This window comes from Talpa europaea (assembly GCF_964194135.1).
Source record: "Talpa europaea genome assembly, chromosome: 11".
In the NCBI taxonomy this organism is placed as follows: domain Eukaryota; kingdom Metazoa; phylum Chordata; class Mammalia; order Eulipotyphla; family Talpidae; genus Talpa; species Talpa europaea.
This window is the reverse complement of record NC_140078.1, coordinates 2,029,023-2,048,270: the sequence shown is the minus strand read 5'-3', so window position 1 is coordinate 2,048,270 and position 19,248 is coordinate 2,029,023. Positions and strand designations below refer to the sequence as shown.

Below are 19,248 nucleotides of genomic sequence, written 5' to 3'. Positions count from 1 at the left end.
GGCTGCTATGCTGTTTTTATTGCAAACTTCCAATCAAATGGTTTCTTCCACTTAAAAAAAAATTCTCTTCTGCCTAGCAGAGAAGTATTTTGTAACATGCACATACTCCTTTCAAAGTGTAGAGATGAAGCCACTATTCCTCTCTGAAATTCAAATGCTTTTCACTGTCCTCCAGGAAAGAACTAGGTATGTCCACATGTTGAAAGAGTGACCTCATCCTCAGGGCCTGCCTGTCGGTACCTCTGTGGGAAAGTGAAGAGACAGGAAAGGATAGCTAGTGTGCTGGTGACTCAGTGAGTGACACAATTCACCCTGAATCAGAGCCCAGGGCCCAGCGGCACCTCAGTTAGAAGTGTTGTCTCAGAGTAAAAGAGAGAAAAGCAGCGGGCCTACCTCCGAGGCCTGCCCATCCTGCCAGATTCTGCCCTCCTCAGCCTGATCTCTTCACTAGTAGTCTTGGTTCTCATCTCACAGGGCAGGCTACAAGGACTTCCACTTACTTCCTAACTTTCACCTTTACTTGTTTCTTTTTCTACCTCAGCAAGTTTCTTCCTTCGTGAGCAACTCCCACCCCTACCTCTGGTACTCCCCTTTCTGCCCTAGCCCTGTTGTCTTGTCATAGCACACATGCTCCTGAGTACCTACCCCATTAAGACAGTAATGTTCCCCATGCTAGCCTTGGCAATCATGGAACTCTCGAAAGAGAAGTTAGCACTTCCTCAATTGCTGCTCTCTCTTCAACCCACAGTTGTCTCAGTTTCACACCCACCATCTCACCAAAGCTGCCTTCCCTAGGAACCCACTTCCATCTAATTGCTAAAACCTTTGCTGTTCTTTCATTGAGTGCCTACCATGTGCTAGGGTCTAGACAAGGAGCTGGTGATTTAGACCAAGGGTCAGCCAACTGTGATTCTTTGGCCCACCTCCTGTTTTTGTAAATAAAGTTTTATCGAAACAGTCATTACTGTCTCAGCTGCTTTGGGGCTGCAGTGACAGAGTTGAATAGTTCTATGGCCTGATAAGCCTACAAAGCCACTTCGGCCCTTTTCAAAAAAAGTTTGCTAAGTCACTCCCTACCGTCATGAACCTTACCTACAAGAAAAGATGTTGTCTATCCTTGATGTACAGGGAATGCTTTATTTGACTGTGTTCAAAGGAGAACTGTGGAGTGCTGTGAGCATGTACTAGGGACCTGACCTAGACCTAAGGGAATGATTGATTCTTAAGGGAATCAATGGAGGTGTGAAAAAGCACTTAGTGGCCCTGGCATTTAAATATTGAGAGTGAGTGAGTCATACTTCAATAAGAAGTTTAATAAAAAAAGGTAAGTTTTTAAGGAGTAGAGGTCTGGAGGGCCTGGACTAGCACAAGGACCTGGGGAATGGCACGGAGGGGACAGGGCGTGCTGGAGGAGCTGTCAGAGGCTGGAGTGTATGGAGGACCAAGAGCAAAGTGGGAGGGTGCCCAGGTGCCTGGTCAGGCAGTAGGACCACGGCCTGGAGATCAGGGCAGGCTCTGACCCCACTTAGCAGACGCCGTCATCTTCCCTCACACACTCATGTTGGTGACCATACTGTCTCACTGATCTCTCCTGGCCTCCCTGTTCAACTGCGTGTCCTCACCAAGCTGTGTCCTAGCTCCGTGTCCTGTCTTCCCTCCCGCAGCCCAACTGGACCCAGGGACGGGAGACTCAGCCAGTTCTCCAGCCTTTCTCCTCAGGGCCAGATGCAGGTTTCCAGCCTGTGATTTAGACCACCTGCCTGGCAGAGCTCGTGTTTCTCCCTACTTGGCCCGTGTTATGGTAGGGGGAGGGATACACGCATGGACTTAACTCAAGGCCTTGACCGTCTGCTGCCTGAGAGATGACTGAGCCCCTGGGCGGGGAGCTCTTGGGTGCACTCGCCTCCTGGGGCTGCTGGGAGGATCGGCGACAAGGATGTGCACAGGAAGTGTGCGGTTTAGGCGGTTGGTGCTCCCGTGATGACTACCTGCCACTTGTCATTACACCCTCTCCACCTCCTGCCCCACTCCCTCAGCCCTGATGGCATCCATTCTGCCCAGTCCCTGCGACTAGGGCCCTCTTCCTCCCCACCCCATAGCTCTAAGCCTCACCCTGGCTTCCCCGTCTGTTGCATCAGTTTCATAGCCGATCACCCTGCTGCCTTCCCCCCACTTTAATCAGGTCCTGGTGCTGCAGCTGGAGCTGTAAAGATGAGCCTGCCGCCTTGCGGAAGCCCATGGCAGAGAAGACCTTTCCAGTCTAAATCTGCCTCCTCTCGCCCTGCTCCCTCCAGCCTGCCCTGCTCCAGTCTCACTCCTTCCCTGCAGCATGTCCACCCACTCCCCGTCCTGGGAGCTTCACTCCTGCTGCTCCTCGTAGGAGGCCTTTCTCGTCCTTGTCCCCTGGGGAGTTCCTGTTTGCGTGTCAAAACTCATGTATCCTGTTAGCCCCTCTGGAAGCTGCAAGTGCCAGTGCAGACGGGCCAGGCAAGAGCGTAAGCAGGGGAGCGGCGCAGGTGGAAACGTGGGCTCTTGGGTGAGCACGGCCCCGTGTCCTGCCTTCCCGCACCTGACGCCCCTTTCGCTCGCCTCTTGGCACTTGCCTTCAGTCTCCATCTGGTTCCTTACCCCTTGACTTCCCTTTTATGCTCGTACCAGCTTTATTCTCTTCCATATTGTCTGCGCTTGGCTCCAGTCACACGTGGCCTCAGGAGGCATTTAGAGCAGGGACGGCATACCTGTGGCCCTACCCCCACAGCACTCGTACTCTGGAGCACACTTGGCCCCCGCCCAGTCCCCACTGCAGTGAGCCGTGGGCACCAGTGGGCGCACACCCTAGTCCTCAAGTGTGCTGGGTAAAAAAGACTCATCAATTATATGTAAGTCCCCACCTCTAGCGCCAGGTTCTCACCAAGCTCCTGATCCGTGGATTCCGTGAACAGCAAGACCTATACCTGGGAGGGCTCCTGGGACTCTGTGTGTGGCGACTGAGCTCCTGAGTGCCTCCAGAAACTTGACCTTGGCTGCCCTTCCACAGACCCTGAGGGAAAGCCATGAACTAGAACGCCCTCAGTTACTTGGGCCAGCAGCCTGCTACCCTTCTCACATCCCTCTGGCCCTCCTCTCCCTGGTCCAGTGGAGTTGCTATCCCCTGTCCAGCCCTCTTCAGCAGCCCTTTGTCCCCATCGTGGTTGTTGGCTCCTGGCTGTTCATCTCCCCAGCGGCGGTACAGATACAGATTTTGCCTCCTACCAGCTCATTCGCTCCATCCTGTCCCCTCATCACCAGTGCCAGGCAGGGCAGCTCCACATCGTCAGGAAAATTTCAGGAAATAATGTGATTAAAATGCTTAACACAGTGTCAGGAAGACTAGGGCTCAATACAGGGTAGTTCCTAGTCTTTCAAAATATTTTAAAAAAAAATTTAATGTCTTAAAATTATTTTTCTCAAAATAATTTGTATGTGGTTTTCAAAACACGGAAAAGTGTTCCCAGGCTTATGTAGCAAGGTTAACGGTCCCTGGTCCACTGTGCCCCATGAGGCCGCCACTGTTGACCGGCGCCTGGCCTGCCTGTTTCTTCCTGCAGGCCCACACTGCTCGTTCTCTGCCCCCCTCGTTCCCGCCCCAGCGTGAGGCACTCGGTGGTCTTTGGAGAATGGAGACTTCACCTTCCTCCCCCGTTGCTCTGGGCGCAGGTCCCGAGCCTCCCCTTAGTGTCCCAGAGTGTCTGTGTGAATGCGGCTTTCCAGCACATGGGCGCCACATCCAGGCCCTGGCACCCGGTTGCTCTGTGGCCCGGAGCACGTTACTCAAACTCTGTCACTGCTTTGGCACATTTGGCATTTATTAGTTCATCTAATTATAGAGTTGTGAGAACTGAGTTAAAACATGTACACGTCACTGGAATGATACTGGGCATGTGGTGCACATTTGTTACTTCCTAGCAATGCTTGTAAACTCATGTTTATAACTTTGTGTAGATGGCATTGGGCAGCATGTGCCGCTTTGTACCTGCTCTCTTCAGTCAGACATTGTGAGGTTCAGCCGTTTTGGTGAAATTGTTAGGAGAAAAGGATGTCCTGAGCAAACTCCATACAGGCTTTGTGGACTCCACTCCCACTCCATGAATACACTGGGAACTACAAATCCCATGATCACCAAAGGGAGGGTTGCGAGGACCTGAGGGTGGAGTTAAGCAGCCATGTTCTCTGTTTGGGTATTTAACCAGCCATGTGAGCAGGAGTGGGCCTCTTGGCCACACAGCGCTTGGTCTTGGTGGGTCATTGGGATTCTAAGTCAGCCGAACAGGTAGGATGCATTTATGAATTTATCTCCCTCTTTTTCTCCCTGAGTTATTCATTTCTTCATTTCCCCTTCCCTTGTAAGTAAACCTTTTATTAACCTTTTGTGTGTGCCTGCAGTTTAGCATTAATAAGTCCCTTTTAAGCGTGTGGGTGAGGACCCAGTCAGGCAACCCATTTCATATCAGGGTTGCTCTGTAACAAAATTAGCCATCCGTCCTCTCCCAGTGGCCCACTGGGGGCCCCCCTCGGCATGCTCACCCTTTGTGCAGGGCATTGCTCATAGTTTGGGCTGTTGATAGTCACCCTCTGCGTGCATTCTCATGACCGAGCATGCACACTTTTCTGGGGGGGTGTGTTTATCTCCGGCAGTGGAGTTCCTGGTTCAGAGAAAATATGCTTCTTCAACTGAGCGGAGCCCATGTGGGGCCTCCTCGCCACGGGGGAGCCCCACCGCATCTCTTCTCGGGGTGTGCTGCCCGTCTTTCCTTGCGCCCAGTGAGAAAATGCCGCATCGGGTGCGGACACTTTTTCATGTTTATTGACCATTTGGAGATCAGCTTTTATAAAGTTGCCAGTTTAAAAATCTTGTTCTTTTTTTCTAGGCGGTACTGGTCTTATAGCGGGCGGACGTGTGATTTCTTGGTTGGTTCTCAGTGGTGAGATATTTTCTCCCACTCTGTGGCCAGCCTTTTCATTCCCTGAAAGGGTCTTTTAGTGAACACTTGTTACTTTCGATGTGATCCATTTGATCAATTTTTTCCCAGTGGTGAGTGCTTTTTACCACTGTGTTTAAGAAATTTTGATTGAAGTCATGGAAACATTTTCCTGTTATCTTACAGAAACTGTTTTGCTTTTCAGATTTAGAGCTAATATTTAACTGGAAGTCATTTATAAAACAGAGATGAAGCTGTTGGTTTTTTGGGGTTTGTTATTATTTCCAAGAACCTTATCCAGTAGTCCTGGCCCCTTTTAAGACCACCCCTACCCTACTACTCAGTCCTCAAGCATCGTTGTCAGCAATTGAGCTTCTGTATTTAGGAAGCATCTGTGGACGTTTTCTTATACTCCATTAGTCTGTGTTTCTGACTGCCTGTCCTGAAGCACAGTGTCCATGCAGTAACACTCACCCGGTCTCTACGCCTTTTCTTTCTTCGCTTGCCAGTGCTGTGTGGAGAAGTAGGAAGAGCAGACACCTCATCCCTAGTCTGAGCGGGGCAGCAAAGGCTGTCAGTGGCGAGGCCCCCTGTGTTTATAGGGACCCATTATTAGGGTGAGAATTTACTTATCAGTCGGGTTTTCTTTTTCTTAAATCAGAAATTATGTTGAATTCTGTCAGGTAGATTTTTAAAACTTGAGCTGTTCATTTGCTTTTGCTTTTTCAGTCCTAAAATAATGAGTTATGACAAGTGACACTAAAATAGTAAACCAATGTTGTGTTCCTAGGATAAACTTCACGTGGTTATTATGCCTTTTTTAGTACATTATTGGACTTCACTTGCTAGCATTTGCTAAGAGTTTTGTGCTTATAGTTTCCTGTGATATCTGTCTCTACCTTTGCTACTGAGGCCTCATCAAATGAGTTGGGAAGTGTCTTCTCTTCGGCAAGACTTTGCATAGAATTGGTATTATTTCTTCCCTAGAGGTTTGGTATAATTCACAAGTGAAACCATCTGAGCATGGAGTGTTCATCAAAAAATCACAATTACAGATTCAGTTTCCTTAGTAGGCAAAGGTCTGCCTGCTTCTCCCGAGGGTACTTGGGTGGTTTGTGTCTCTCAAGGAGCTTGTCTTTGTGTCCCTGTTTTCAGTGAGTTGGTGTAAAGTTTCTAATGTGCTGTTACAGCCCTTTTAAGGTGTTAGGTCTGTCCAGCTATATGTTGATGGATTTTAATGTTTTCTAGAGATCAGGGTGTTTTTTTTTTATCTCAATATTTGTTTTCTATGTCTATGGCTTTTGCTTTTATCTCCAGTGTTTCCCTTCCTTTGCTTAGTCTGTTCTTTTCTTTTTAGCTTTTTAAGGTGGAGATTTAGTTTATTGATTTTTCCAGAAATTTTTTTCCTTTCCAGTTTAAATCTCATTGTGTCCAAGAACATATGCCCTGTTATTCCAAACCTTCTCTGCCTGGCATTTGTTTTCCCTCCAAGAATATGGTCTTTATGAGTGTCCCGTGCACAGACTGTGCCATGCTGCTGCCGTGTGGCTCCCGCATAGGAGCTCAGTCAGCTTGGTCAGTAGCACTGCGCGTGTCTTCTGTGCCTTCCTGTTTTTCTTTCTCGTTTATACTGAAGAGTATTTGAAATCTGCCCCCCTTTAAAGATGTGCCTGTTTAGTTTCTCTGTTTAGTTCAATCAGTTTTTGCTTCATGTATTTTGAAACTTGTCCTGTTGAGTATCTGCCCGTCGCGTTACACGTCGGCTCGATCGCAGTCCCCTGTCACCTTCATGGGTGTTTCTCTTTTCCTGGCAAGAGGCCTTTTCTCAGTGCGGGCTCCTCAGCGCTCTGCTGGTTGTGCTTGCCTCCTTCCCCACTTTTCCGTTTCCCTGCTTCTGTCATGTTTAAAGCAGCTTCTTGTCGACATCACTGAGTCCTGCTTTCACAGCGAACCTGACCATCTGCATCTGAGTTGGAGGGTTAGAGGTGCAGCGCAGTTACTCCTCACACGTGTGGTTTCGTTTCAATCTTAGTTGAAATGTGAAGTTCACTTCCTCAGTCACACTAGTCATCCTTCAGGCCTCATCATAGATAGTTCTGGTGTAAAACATTTGATGTACAAAAACTGTCAGTGAGGTTTGGGTTGAATCCCCCATCTTGCTCCACCTCCACTGTTGGTTATAGCACCAACAAACCACCTGTTTGTTTTATTATTTTAGTGGTGGCTCTATGGTTTGCACAGACATTGTCAGTTTATCAGCCCAATGACAAATAATGTCTTACTTCTGTACCTTATAAAATCCACAGTGCACTTACTATTTTTTGCCTTAACAATGGTTTTTTAAATTAACTATTAGTCTTTTTTCTCTGTCCTTGCTCCAGTATCATAGTGCCGTCATGTCTGTGTGTGGGTCCCGTTTCTTACTGCCCAGTGCTGAGTCTGTGTCACTGGTCCAGACCGTGTTGGCCGTCCATGATGCGTCCCCTCTCCACCTAAGTACGAGCGGCCGTCACCCTCGGACTGGCCTGGAGACAGTCGGCAGCTTTTGGGTGTTGAATCTTCTGCTGCGTGAGCGCGGTTCCTCTTGCGCTGACCGGGCTGCTCTTTCCTGGTGATGTTCTGCTCGGTGGGGTGCGCAGCTTTCCTTCCAGTTTATTCAGGAGGTTTGATGTTTTAATGTAGTTTTATGCTACTCATCTGCTAAATGGCATTGCTTTGAAATGTTTTTATTCCTACTCCTTAGACTTTTTATTTCTTACTTTATTGAGTCGAGCAGACTCCGCTAGTGTTTAGACCAGCGACACTAGGCGATCTTACTCTGATCTTCGCAGCAGCGCTTTCACTATCATTTCATTAGCAATAGGTTTTTGTACAAACCCTAGCACATTGCAGGAGTAGCCTTTTATTGTTTTCTGGCATCATTTTTCACATGGCTTAGCAGCAGGTTTTCAAAAATCTACCTGCATCTTGTGGATTGATCCCGTAATTATTCTCCTTTTTATTCTTCACATGGTAAGTTACATTGTTGGAGTCAATCAACGTAGGTTGTAATAGGTTATTCTTTTAATTTATCGCTGACTTTAGGTTGCTGTTATTTTGTAGGGTTTTGGTGTATATTTGTGAGATTGCCATGTAATACTCTCTTACACATGTCGAGTTCAGTATCAAGTACAATGTCTTATAAAACTAATTGGGAAAATGTTCCTGTCAATGAATCTGTGAAATTGCTCCTGTTTATTCCTGAAGTGAGTAGTAAAATTCATGAGTGACACCATCTGGGCTTCACATTGTCCTTGGGAAGAGTTTGAGGAATCAGTTTCTTCCATAGTTGTAAGATTATTTGTATTAAGATTTTCTATTTTTTTCTTGCCTTGTTTTGATAGATTGGGTTTTGTGTATTCTTAAAAGGACCGTGAGGCCTTCCTATACCTCTTCCAGCCTACTGACACAAGGAGGCTGGGCCCCTCTCAGCATCCCTCCTGCATTTGCCTTGGGGGCCTGACACTGTGTCTGCCCAGCTTCCGGCTTCTGCTCCTCAGACCAGTGCGTGTTCTCTTTCTGACTCCTTAAGGCAGGTGATTATTCCACTGATTTTCAGTCTTTCACTTCGGTTGCATTCCTTCTGTTTTATAAGACCTGAGCCATGACTTGATCCAATGAGGTTTATAGATCACAACTCCATTATCGTTCTATTCACAATACCTTCTACTGTGGCTTCCTCTTTGATGCACGTGTCGTTTAGATGTGTTCCTTAGCTTCCAGACATAGAGGAATTTCTCGTTAACGTTTTGTGAATAATCACTGGCATCACTGTGCTCAGGTAGGAACACACTTTGTGTGATTGAAGTCCTTTCGCACCTCATACCATTTGCTGTGTGACTCAGCCCATGCTGGTTTTGGTAAATATTGCATCTGTACTGGAAGAGAAGCTCAGCAGATGTCTGGGAGTGGAATTAGAGCAGGGTTATTAATCATGTAGTTCCCTTCCACGGTCACCCTTGCTGGTGTCCCTCTCCTCCTGGAACCCAGTTACTAAGAGAAGCGAGTTAAAATCTCCCACTAGGGCTATGTATTCGGCTGCTTATCCATTTCTCCTGTCAGTTTTGCTTTCCTGTTTTGCAGCTACGTTAAGCACCTACAAATGTAGAATTTCTTTCACCTTGCTGATAATGCAAACCTTCTAACATTCTGGAATCCACTTGTTAGCTCGGGCTGCATTTTGCCTTGAAGTCTATAATTTGTCTTCCCGCTAGAACAACAGTTTCCTTTGCTCAGTATTTTACAGCGTGTCTTTTTCTCATTCTTCGTTTTTGTTTTTTTAACTTTTCTGTCTCTATATTTTAGATGGTTTCTTGTAACTAGCTTACAAATTAATTTTGATAAAGTATATACTCCATAACATACAGTCCCCACCCTAACCAAGATCCAGAAATTTCCATCATCTCAGAAGTTGCCTTCTGTGAGTCCTACTCCTCAAGCAACTGTGGCCGTCTCAGCCACTACAGACTGATTTGCCTGTCCTTGACCTTCCCGTGAATGAAGTAATACAGGACTTATTCTCTAGGCCCGGTTTCCTGGAGAGTCACCCTCATGTTGCCTCCATCATTGTCCTCTTGCCCCCTTTTTTTATGGTGACTCATTGTCTCCTACATGAATAGACCATCATGTGTCCCTTCTGGCTAGACATGGGTTGTTTTCTGTTTTTGTCAATTAGCAATAGAGGTACTAGGAATATTCTTTTACAACTCTGTGAATGTAGGTTTTCATACCCTTCGGATAACTAGTCAAGAACAGAATTTCTCATTCATGGGATAGGTGCAGACTTACTTTCAAATGCTTCAGAATAAACTCTATACATGTAACTTATCTCTAAATTGAAAAGTGTTTCAAGTTTATTTTAAAAAGTTAGCACTTCAGTGTAAAGAAAGACATTAAAAGACAAATGGCTTCCTGCCCCCCCACCCCATGTCATTAAAAGACAACTGGCTGTTCGATATAAAACATGTCACCCCTGCTTAGGCTCTAAGAGCCCGGCCACCTCCCTCTCCCATTGGGAACCCATTACTTAGGTCAGCTTCTGGGCCTCCTGCCCCTCCCCCGTGAATACCCACCTGCTGGGCCTACCTAGTAGCAGCTTTGACATTAATTATTCACAGCAGGAATAATGAAGAACAAAAGTAATTTCTTTTACACATATTTACCATTTTCCTTGTTCTTCATTCCTTCCTATAGAATTGAGTTTTTGCCTGATGTAATTTTTCTTCTTCTCAGACTTTTTTTAGCATTTCATGTGCTCGGCACTAATAACGACAATCCTCAGTTTTTATCTGAAATGTCTGTATTGAATCCTTACTCTCTTGAAGGATATGTTTGCTAGATAGAGATTTCTGGGTTGCTTTCTTCTCCTCTCCCCAACCCCGCCTCTTTGCGAATGATGATTCGGTATTTGTACATTTGGTGACACGATCACCATATAAGTCTAGTTAACATCTTTCACCACATATAGTCACAGAATTCTTTTATGAGAGCTTATGAGAGCTACACTCTTAGCAACTTTCAAATGTACAAGAGAGTGTTATTAGCTGTAGTCAACGTGCGGTACATGACATGGGTGAAATGGGTGACGATGGCCAAAACATACAAACTTGCAGTCATATATAAGTCCTCACAGTATGACAGTTGACTTTCTTTCAGCTTTTTATTTTTTTAAATTTTTTTTAAAGACTTTATTTATTTTTATACAAGAACCGGGGTACAGGACAGATGCGCGGGAGGGTGAGAGGATTTACCAGAGACAGAGCAGGGAACAGAACAGGCAGATGGCCCGAAATACACTGCCGAGGGGAGCAGCGGGCAGGACAGGAGAGGTCTGCTTCGCCATGTAGGATTCTCACCAGCTGGCCAGGATCGAACCCGCGCTGCAGAGGCTGCGGACAGCTTCATAGTGCGGCGCTCAACCGCCTGCGCCACCAGGGAGGCCCTCTTTCAGCTTTTTAAAATATATTATTCTGTTGTGTTCTGGCCTCCATGGTATCTGCGGAGTAGCCTGTCACATCCTTAATGTTGGTCCCCTGTCGTTAATGTATCTCTTTGTTATCTGACTGCTTCTAAGGTCTATTCTTTATCTTTTGATTTAAGTAATTTACTGTGATATGCGAGGTGACTAATATGCTTTTGGTTCACTGAGTTTCAGAATGCAACTCCTTTGGACATTTTCTGCTATTATTTCTTTACATATGTTTTTCTGCCCCACCCCTTGCTCCACCTGTGGGATTCCAGTCACACTGTCAAATATGTTTCACCGGTGACTGATGGAGGCCTGAGCTCTTTTTCCATCTTATTTTCTCTGTTCTTAGGAACATTTTATTTCTATTGATCTGTCTTTACATTTATTCGATCCCTTCTCCTACTATCTGCTCAGCACATCCAGTCTATTTTTTATGCTTTATAGATATATATGTGTGTGTGTGTGTGTGTATAATGTGTATGTAATACATATACATAGCATGTGCAGAAACATGACAGAAAACAAAGGGGACAGGCTGGGATATGTTTTATGAAAATACCTACTTTCAGAAAGATGACTGAACAGAAAAGTAATAACTTGCTTTGATGGCGGGGCTGGGTATCATTGTTTATTGATTCTAGACCTGCAGTTGTTGCATTGTGGAGTTCCATTTCAACTTTTTTAATTTTAATTTGTTTTAATATACCATTATCATCTAATTTATTTTTTTTCATTTCATATGTATCCTTAATTCTGGAATTTGCTTTTGGTTCCTTTTTATATTTTATATGCTCAGATTCCCCATCTGTTTGCTCAGTATAACTTTCTCTTAAAATTCTGCTTGTATTCATAATAGCTACTTTTAAAGTTCATGTCTGCTAATTCCAACATCTAGATCTACTCAGGATCAGTTGCTACTGATTTACTCTTTTTCCTCTTCAGTCATATTTCTTTGCCTATCTAGTGATATTTTTATTGTATCCTGGACACTGGGATGTGTGGCCAAGATAGTAGATTGTCTTATCTTCTGCTGAGGAGTGCTGAGTTTTGTTTTAGCAGGAAGTTAAGTTATGGACTAATCACCTAGATCTTAAGGACACTTGATTTTACATTCGATTAGGGGGTTTTGTGGCAGTGTTGCCTTTAGCCTGGTGGCACATCCTTACTCCTGGATATAAGCTCTCCTTGTAAGGTGTGACCAGTCTGGATTTTCACTGTAGCTGGCGGGATTCCACCTCCCACCGCTCAACCCTGTGGTTGTGGCTCCCGCATCTCCGCTCTCCCTCCGTACTGCTGCCCTTGGAGTCCCCTGGGACCAAAGCAGTGTGGGGGTCAACTGCACAGCTGCCTCTATAGTGCCTGCCTTCCCTGCACATCTCCTGCGGCTCCTGCTGCCAGCCACGCAGGGAGCGGTAGACCTGTCCCCACCAGCAGCACTAGTTTTCTGTGGACAAGGCGGCGAGGGCGTTGCCCTGCAAGCTGCTAGGACCACTCATTACCGATGTGTGTATGTTTAAACCTACAATTTTACACTTTGCTTTTTATTTACCCTGTCCTATGTTTTTTGGATTGGACTTTGTTTTTAACGCATGTTTCCCTTTGTTGTCTGGGTAATTACACATTCCTTTATTATTACTTAAGTGTTTACTATAGAAATTACCTTATGCATCTTGACTTGTGTCTAATATCAATTACTTTCATCCAGCAATGCAGGGATCTTGGATCCGATGTCTCTGCCCTCTGCCAGCTTTGCTTAGAGTGCGCTCTAGCCCACTGCGTTCGCCCTTACAGACACGTTCTCCTGCGTCGTCAGCGCCCTTCGGGCTCCTCCCCACGCCACTCCTTCCGTGGCTTCCTGTCCCTCCCCATCCTCTGACTCGCCAGCTGGGCGTGGTTATTAAATACTTTTGTATTTCCTTTCATATACTCTACTATAGTTGGGATGTCTGAAAAGAGAACATTTTTCCTCTGTTTTTTAATTGACCTTTTGTTTACTTACAATAAAATGTGTAGTTCAATGAATTCTTCCCTTGTACTTGCATATGCCTCGTCAGTAGTTTTTCCATTACCTCTGAAAGCTCCCTTCCTAGTGTCGCCGTCCCTACCACACCGACAGGTGTTCTGGCACCTGGAACCATAGAGTAGATCTGTTTGTTTCTAAACTTCATGTAACTGGAAGGGAAAAGTGATTCTTTAAGGAATTAATGTAAATGGAATCATATGTCTGTAGTTTCTTCTTATGGCTCGGTAGGATCTGTGGTATGACTGTAACGTTTTGTTCATCCAGTCGCATGATAGTGGACACGTAAAGGGAGTCTGGCTTTGAGCTAGTAAAGGCAAAGCTCCCGTGGAGGTCTTTACGCAGCTAGCTGAGGTGGAATGTCCGGAGAGCAGGCATATCTTAGCACACACCGATTCCCTGGGTCAGAAGTTCAGGAGCAGCTTAGTTGGTCATGCTGGCCCCTACCACAGGGACCGCGCCCCAGGGCTGCTGGAACCTGGGAACCATCTGCCTCATTCTGAGCAGTCCCTGCGGGGCCCATGAGGAAAGAAAGCCACGGTGTCCTGGGGACCTCCCCCCGCGTGACAGGTGATGTCCCCTGGCTTCATTGCAGGAGGGCCTGCGCAGGGACATAATCTGGGAGTGAGCACCCATGGGCCATCCTGGTGCCTGATGGCACCATCGCTCTGAGGCCCCTGTGACTTGTGAGCGGCGGCCCTTTTCCAGAACGGCCGCATCCTCTTTCCCAGCCACCAGCAGTACTTTACAGGCCTGTTTGCACCACATATTCACCAAGAGCTGTTTCTAATTTTAGCTATTTAGGCGGGTCCTAATCTTTTTCAAAGTCTAATGTCATTGTATAGAGAATCCTATTGTCTGACTTTGAAAATATTCATCCCATTTTCTCAGGCTGCACGTGTGTTTTCATGGAGTCAGGTGACGGTCTGGTCGCGGTCTTGCCATTAATGCGTCATTTTCCCTCTAACTGCCTTCATTTCCTTTTTAGTCTTTGGATTTTAGTATTCTTACTTTGATGTGTATAGGTGAGGTTTTCATTATATTTATCCTGCTTGGGTTCAGAGTATTTCTTTAAACTGTGGTTTGATGTCTTTCAAGTTGGAAAATTCTCAACCATTATCTCTTCAATGTTACTTTAGCTCCATTTTCTCTCTTTACATTCTCAGACTACTGTTACTTGGAGTTTGGAATTCTTTTTCATTTTTTTCTAGGTCTCAACTCTTCCATATTTCCCCTCAATTATTTCCCCTCCGTGCTTCAGTCCAGGCATTTTCTTCCAGCCCTTCATCCAGTTTTTGAATTGTTCTCCAAGCAATTCTCATACTGATTTTAAAGCTGTCCAAGTTCTGCCTTCAGTGATCTTTCTGAAGTTCAAGTATCCAGTTGGTTTTGTTTTGCCTGCCTTTTCTCTGCTGAAATTGTTAGTTTTGTTTTTATTTTCTTAAACTTACTAAGCAGAATTTTAAGCAGAGCGTTAGAAGTTCGTGTCCAGTGATAGAATTGGCTGTTCTCCACGCGGGGCGCTGATTCTGCCTGTGTGTGTAAGAACTCTCAGTGTGAGCTGAGAGAGAAAGGTGTCTGCCGACAGGTCCTTTCTCTGGGTCACCCATGTCTCTTTCCGTCGCGCTTTATCTTGAGTGTGGTCGCGTTGTTATATGCACATCCTTGTGTGTGTGTGTTGTAATCACATACCGTTGCTTATTAAAATTTCACAAATAACGCGGAGGGTCAAGATCAGGGTCAGCAAACCTGTAACCCAAGAGCCAGCGCTGGTTGCGGGAGTCCACACGCGCGTTGTGTGTGAGCGCCGCAGCAGAAGCCACCACCCGCTCGACTGTCCTCGCTCACTCGTGGCCCTTTCCAGGAAGTGTTTGCCAACTCCTGCTCTGCGCACTTTCCTCCAAACACGCAATCCTGTCCCCACTGCAGCCTCTTCCTTGCTGGTGAGGGAAAGTTCAGACTACGGCGGCCCCATCCCAGCAGGCCCGCCTCCTTCCTCCCGACCCTCATCCCGCACCTGGAACTCTGGCCCCGGGTCATGGCCTGCCGCCCTCCACCCTCTCCACGGGCTTACAGTTCTGGTCTTTTCTGAGGCGCACACGACTGCAGACTGTGCCTGCTCACGTCCACCCTGGCAGCGGAGATCAGTCATACTGTGTCCTCCTTCTGGAAGCCCTTCCTGAATAGAGTGAACTTTGTTCTCTTTTTTTTGCCAGCTAGCCGTGACTGTACTCTAGTTTCTAACTTCAGAGCCTCCTCTTCCAGGGCTCCACCCCATTCCACCACACAATTTTTGGAAATTTTAGCATCAGTTCATGAATGGCCAAATATAATCCGTGCCTTTTCCTGTTGTGTTTGTCCTCCCTTTGCAGGTCCCTGCCGTTATCTTGACAGCTTCCTGCAGAGCCTCTTGTTTCCTGGATAAGTTCCAAAAGTTCTGCCTCTCCCACAACCGCCCCTTAGGCTGTCCTCCTTTTTCTCTTGCCCAGCCCAGGTCTCCACCTGTAAAATCTTAAAGCAGAGAGGCTTTCTTCCACAGTCCTGTCTCTTCCTCGGTGTTTTCATTCACACTGTAGCCTGCAGGGCCACCTGTCTCCAGTGACTCCATGGGGACACCTGCCACCGAACTCCTCTTCCCACCCGCCATCCCCAAAGACTTTCTCCTGCTTGTCAGTGAGGGGACAGTCAGCAGCACGTTCCTCCCAGCGTGAACTGGTGCAGCCGCTGCGAGGGGTAAGCGGTGCCGATGATGTGCCTGTTGTAGACTTCGTGTGATAATCCTTAAAGCAACCCTGTGTGCTTTCCAGTTCAGATATAAAAAGTCACAAGAGACTGTTACTCTCATTCCCAAAACAAAGCAAGCAAGATACGTCTTTAGAAGCCTGCGAAACAGCGGAACTCACCGAGTGACCTGAGAGCGCTAGATCTCGGAGGGGCTCCCCGCAGGAACCCTGCCTTCAGGGCCACAGGGTGTCAGCAGCCGCGTCTCAGGACCCAGGAGTGAAACTGGAAAGCAAAGAGAATTCCTCAAAGTCATGGTCGCATTTATTGATTTCCCCCTTGGCCTCTAGTCAGCTGTTAAGCGCCTCTGCTAAGGTCAGCAGAAGGAATCCAGACTGAAGCGGAAAGGGGAGAAGAGTTGATGCGAGGATGACAGCTCTGTCTGCAGTCTGCACGGTCTCACTGTGCCCTGTCTGTGCACACGGTTCTCCTGCACCGTGTGTGTGGGCTTTTCCCACACCAGCACCATTGCTCTCCAGCTCTCCAGACCCCTTCTGGGTATCCTTCAGTTCAGCTCAGCTCTGACACTTGCTCCCCAGTGACATAGGACTCCCTAAGTTCAAGGTTCCAGCCCACAAAACACCTACACTTCAGGTGCCAGTCGCCAGCAGTAAACACCCAAGGTACCCAAACTTCTGTCTGACTTGCACACGTATGCGCACGCACACACACCGCTTTCAGGTTGGTGATTTGCTAGAACACCTCACAACTCAGGAACATACTTTACTAATATTGAGTGGTTTACTAAGAAGGATCTTACAAATGAACAGCCAGATGAACAGATACAGGGGGTGAAGTCTAGAAGGCTCTCAAATGTAGGAACTTGGGATGTGCCAGAAGCTCTCTGAAGCCCATCCTTAAGGTATTTTTATGGAAGTTTAATTACTGGGCATGGCTGATTGAATTACTGGATTTTGCCCTAAGGATCTTCCAAGAGTCACCTCATTTAGCAGAGGACACACCTATCACTAGAAAATTCCAAGAGATAAAGGACTCTGTCAGGACCCAACAACAGAGTCCAAATATGTTTTTATTAATGCCACACTCACACATACATGATCGGCATCCCAGAAAAACAAGAGAAAGAGAATAGAACAAAAAATAATACCAAAGATAAAACGCCAGGAGCTTTGCAAAACTGACAGGAGTGATCAATACACAAGTCGGCGACGTCCTCAGACTTAGGCTGCGTTTAGAGCCCTCCACGGCCACTGGTGCTCTAGTCAGACTGCTGTAAGCAAAGATCAAGTCAGGTCTGCAGAGCAGTCTGCGGGGGTAGAAAAGTCACACGTGTGTGCCAGAGTGATAGTGACTAAATGCCACATGGCTACTGTCACCGTGTCCTGCGAAGGCAGGGTTCCTGCAGCAGCCCTCGCCGCTCCCTGCCAGCCCCTGCTGGTCCTGGTGACAGCGAGTGCCCCCTCTACCTGGGGCAGGCCCCGCCCTATTCCTGCAGACAGCACAGGCAAGGATGCTGCTTTCTTGCCAGTGGCTCATGCCCTCTAAGGTCCCGCTCACGTAGCCAGTGAGAATACTGGCTTCTCCACAAGCCACAGAGGTCAGAGGGCAGTGATGAGGGGAGGAGGGTCTACCTGCCAGCAAGAATTCTTAGCCAGCAAAACTTTCTTCAAAAGCAGAGGTAAAATAAAGACACTCCCAGGCAGATAAAAGCTGAGAGAGTTTGCCTCCAGCAGATCCAGGTCATAAATACACAAAGGACTATTAGTTCTTAAAACAGTTGTTTGTATTATTGTGTCCATAACATGCATAAGTTAAATTCAAGCCAACAAGAGCACAGTGGGTGGAAGAGGGCACATGAAATTAGACTGTTATTTGGTCTTACATTGTTGGTGAAATGATACCATGTTACATAAAAATAGACCAAAATTTAAAGATTCCTGTGGTAATCTCTAAGGCAGCCATTGAAAATTGCATGCACACACACACAAAGAAGTGCAGCTCATAATTAAATACAGGATTTCAGACAGAATTTAAAAAATTGTGATTTATTCCAAAGAGGTCAAGAAAAGGAAGAGCAGAGAAGCAAGCAAATACCAAATTGGAAAATTTAAAACCAAGCATATCACTCATTACCCTGAAGGTCCGCTCTCATTTTCAGCATTTACATTTTTCATAGTCTCCACAGGGCACGCTGCATCTCTCCTTTCAGCCTGCGATGTCTGTGAGAGTGACCTGTGGGGCAGTCTTGCTGGCTCCCCATCTCTGTGCTGTCCCCTGTTGCGCTGGGCACATGCTCCCGGGCAGTGTTGAATAGCTCTGCTAAGAGAGGACACCCTGCTTTGCTCCTCGGGCCAAGATTGAAGAATGACAGCCAGAACGCTGGCGAGAAGGTGGAACTGCTAGAACTGCATATGCTTCTGCGGGGCATGTAGATGGTGTGGCTGCTTAGAGGGGTCTTCTGTTTCCTATCAAGTTAACCGTGCATCCACCCTGTGACCCAGCAATTCAGACATTAGGAATCCACGATACAGTAATAAGAATTAGCTACTAAATAATACTGATGAATTTAAAGAACATTGTTAAATGAAAGAAGCTAGATGCACTATTTTATGATTCCTTTCACATGAAATCCAACAACAATGAAAACTAACCTATGAAATATAAGTAGAAAATGGTTGACCTGGAGTACTTGCAAGAATTAACCAGAAATGGGGATGAGGGGGCTTTGTGGAGTTACGGGAATGGCCAGCCTTGTTTGGAGCAGTAGCTACACACGACTTTAAAGTCAAAACTCAGAGAATTGAAAACCTAGGCTCCGCATTTTATTGTATGTTTGTTAATTATTCTATAATAAAGATTATGAGATTTGTTAAAGCCCTTTGTTATAGATACTGAGTTATTCCTAGAATCCAGATGAGAGAACTGAGTCAAGAGAAGGTGAAGACTCGCCCCGTGTACACAGTTGGTGACAGAACTAATCAGCAGACCTGGGGAGTGTAGCCCAGCCCGCAGCTCAGCCCGCGGCCATGGCCTTTTCCCTGCGGCCCCACAGATAACTCCCATACGTCTCAGTCAACAGGGTCAGTTGTGCAAGGTTATTAATTGCAGCATTGCTGACGAGTAGGAGTCTAGGATATAAATTACAGTACAGTCGTGTAATACGGCGGGGAAAGCCAGATGAGGAAACTGTATATGCTGGTGTTGGGTGATCTCTGGGTGCAGGGGAGTGGGAAGTCAGAGCTGTGCAGTGCGTGCGAGCCTCTGGGCCACAGTGAGTAAAGGAGGGTGCGGGGGGGAGCTGAGCGTGCCTGTGGAGGCCCGAGCTGCAGGTTTTGCCAGCGGAGACCTAAGAAGCGGATGAGAGCGGGTCCCAGGGAGAGGACAGGAGTGGCTGGGAGCACGGGCAGGAGGCAGCTGCTTCCGCGTGTGCCTGTTGTGTGCATTTTGGGTAATGAAGCGTGTGAATGTCTTACCTACTGGAGAAATTAATGAATACAATTACAATTTGGAAATGACTGAAA

At 46.7% G+C, this 19,248-nt stretch overlaps 1 protein-coding gene across 1 annotated transcript in view; it reads left to right on the top strand.

Moving 5' to 3' along the window:
* RAB22A (RAB22A, member RAS oncogene family) overlaps window positions 1-19,248 on the top strand; it is a gene marked incomplete at both ends in the record, with an annotated part of 42,796 nt that overhangs the window by 1,603 nt on the left and 21,945 nt on the right. The gene's annotated exons all lie outside the window — the stretch shown is intronic.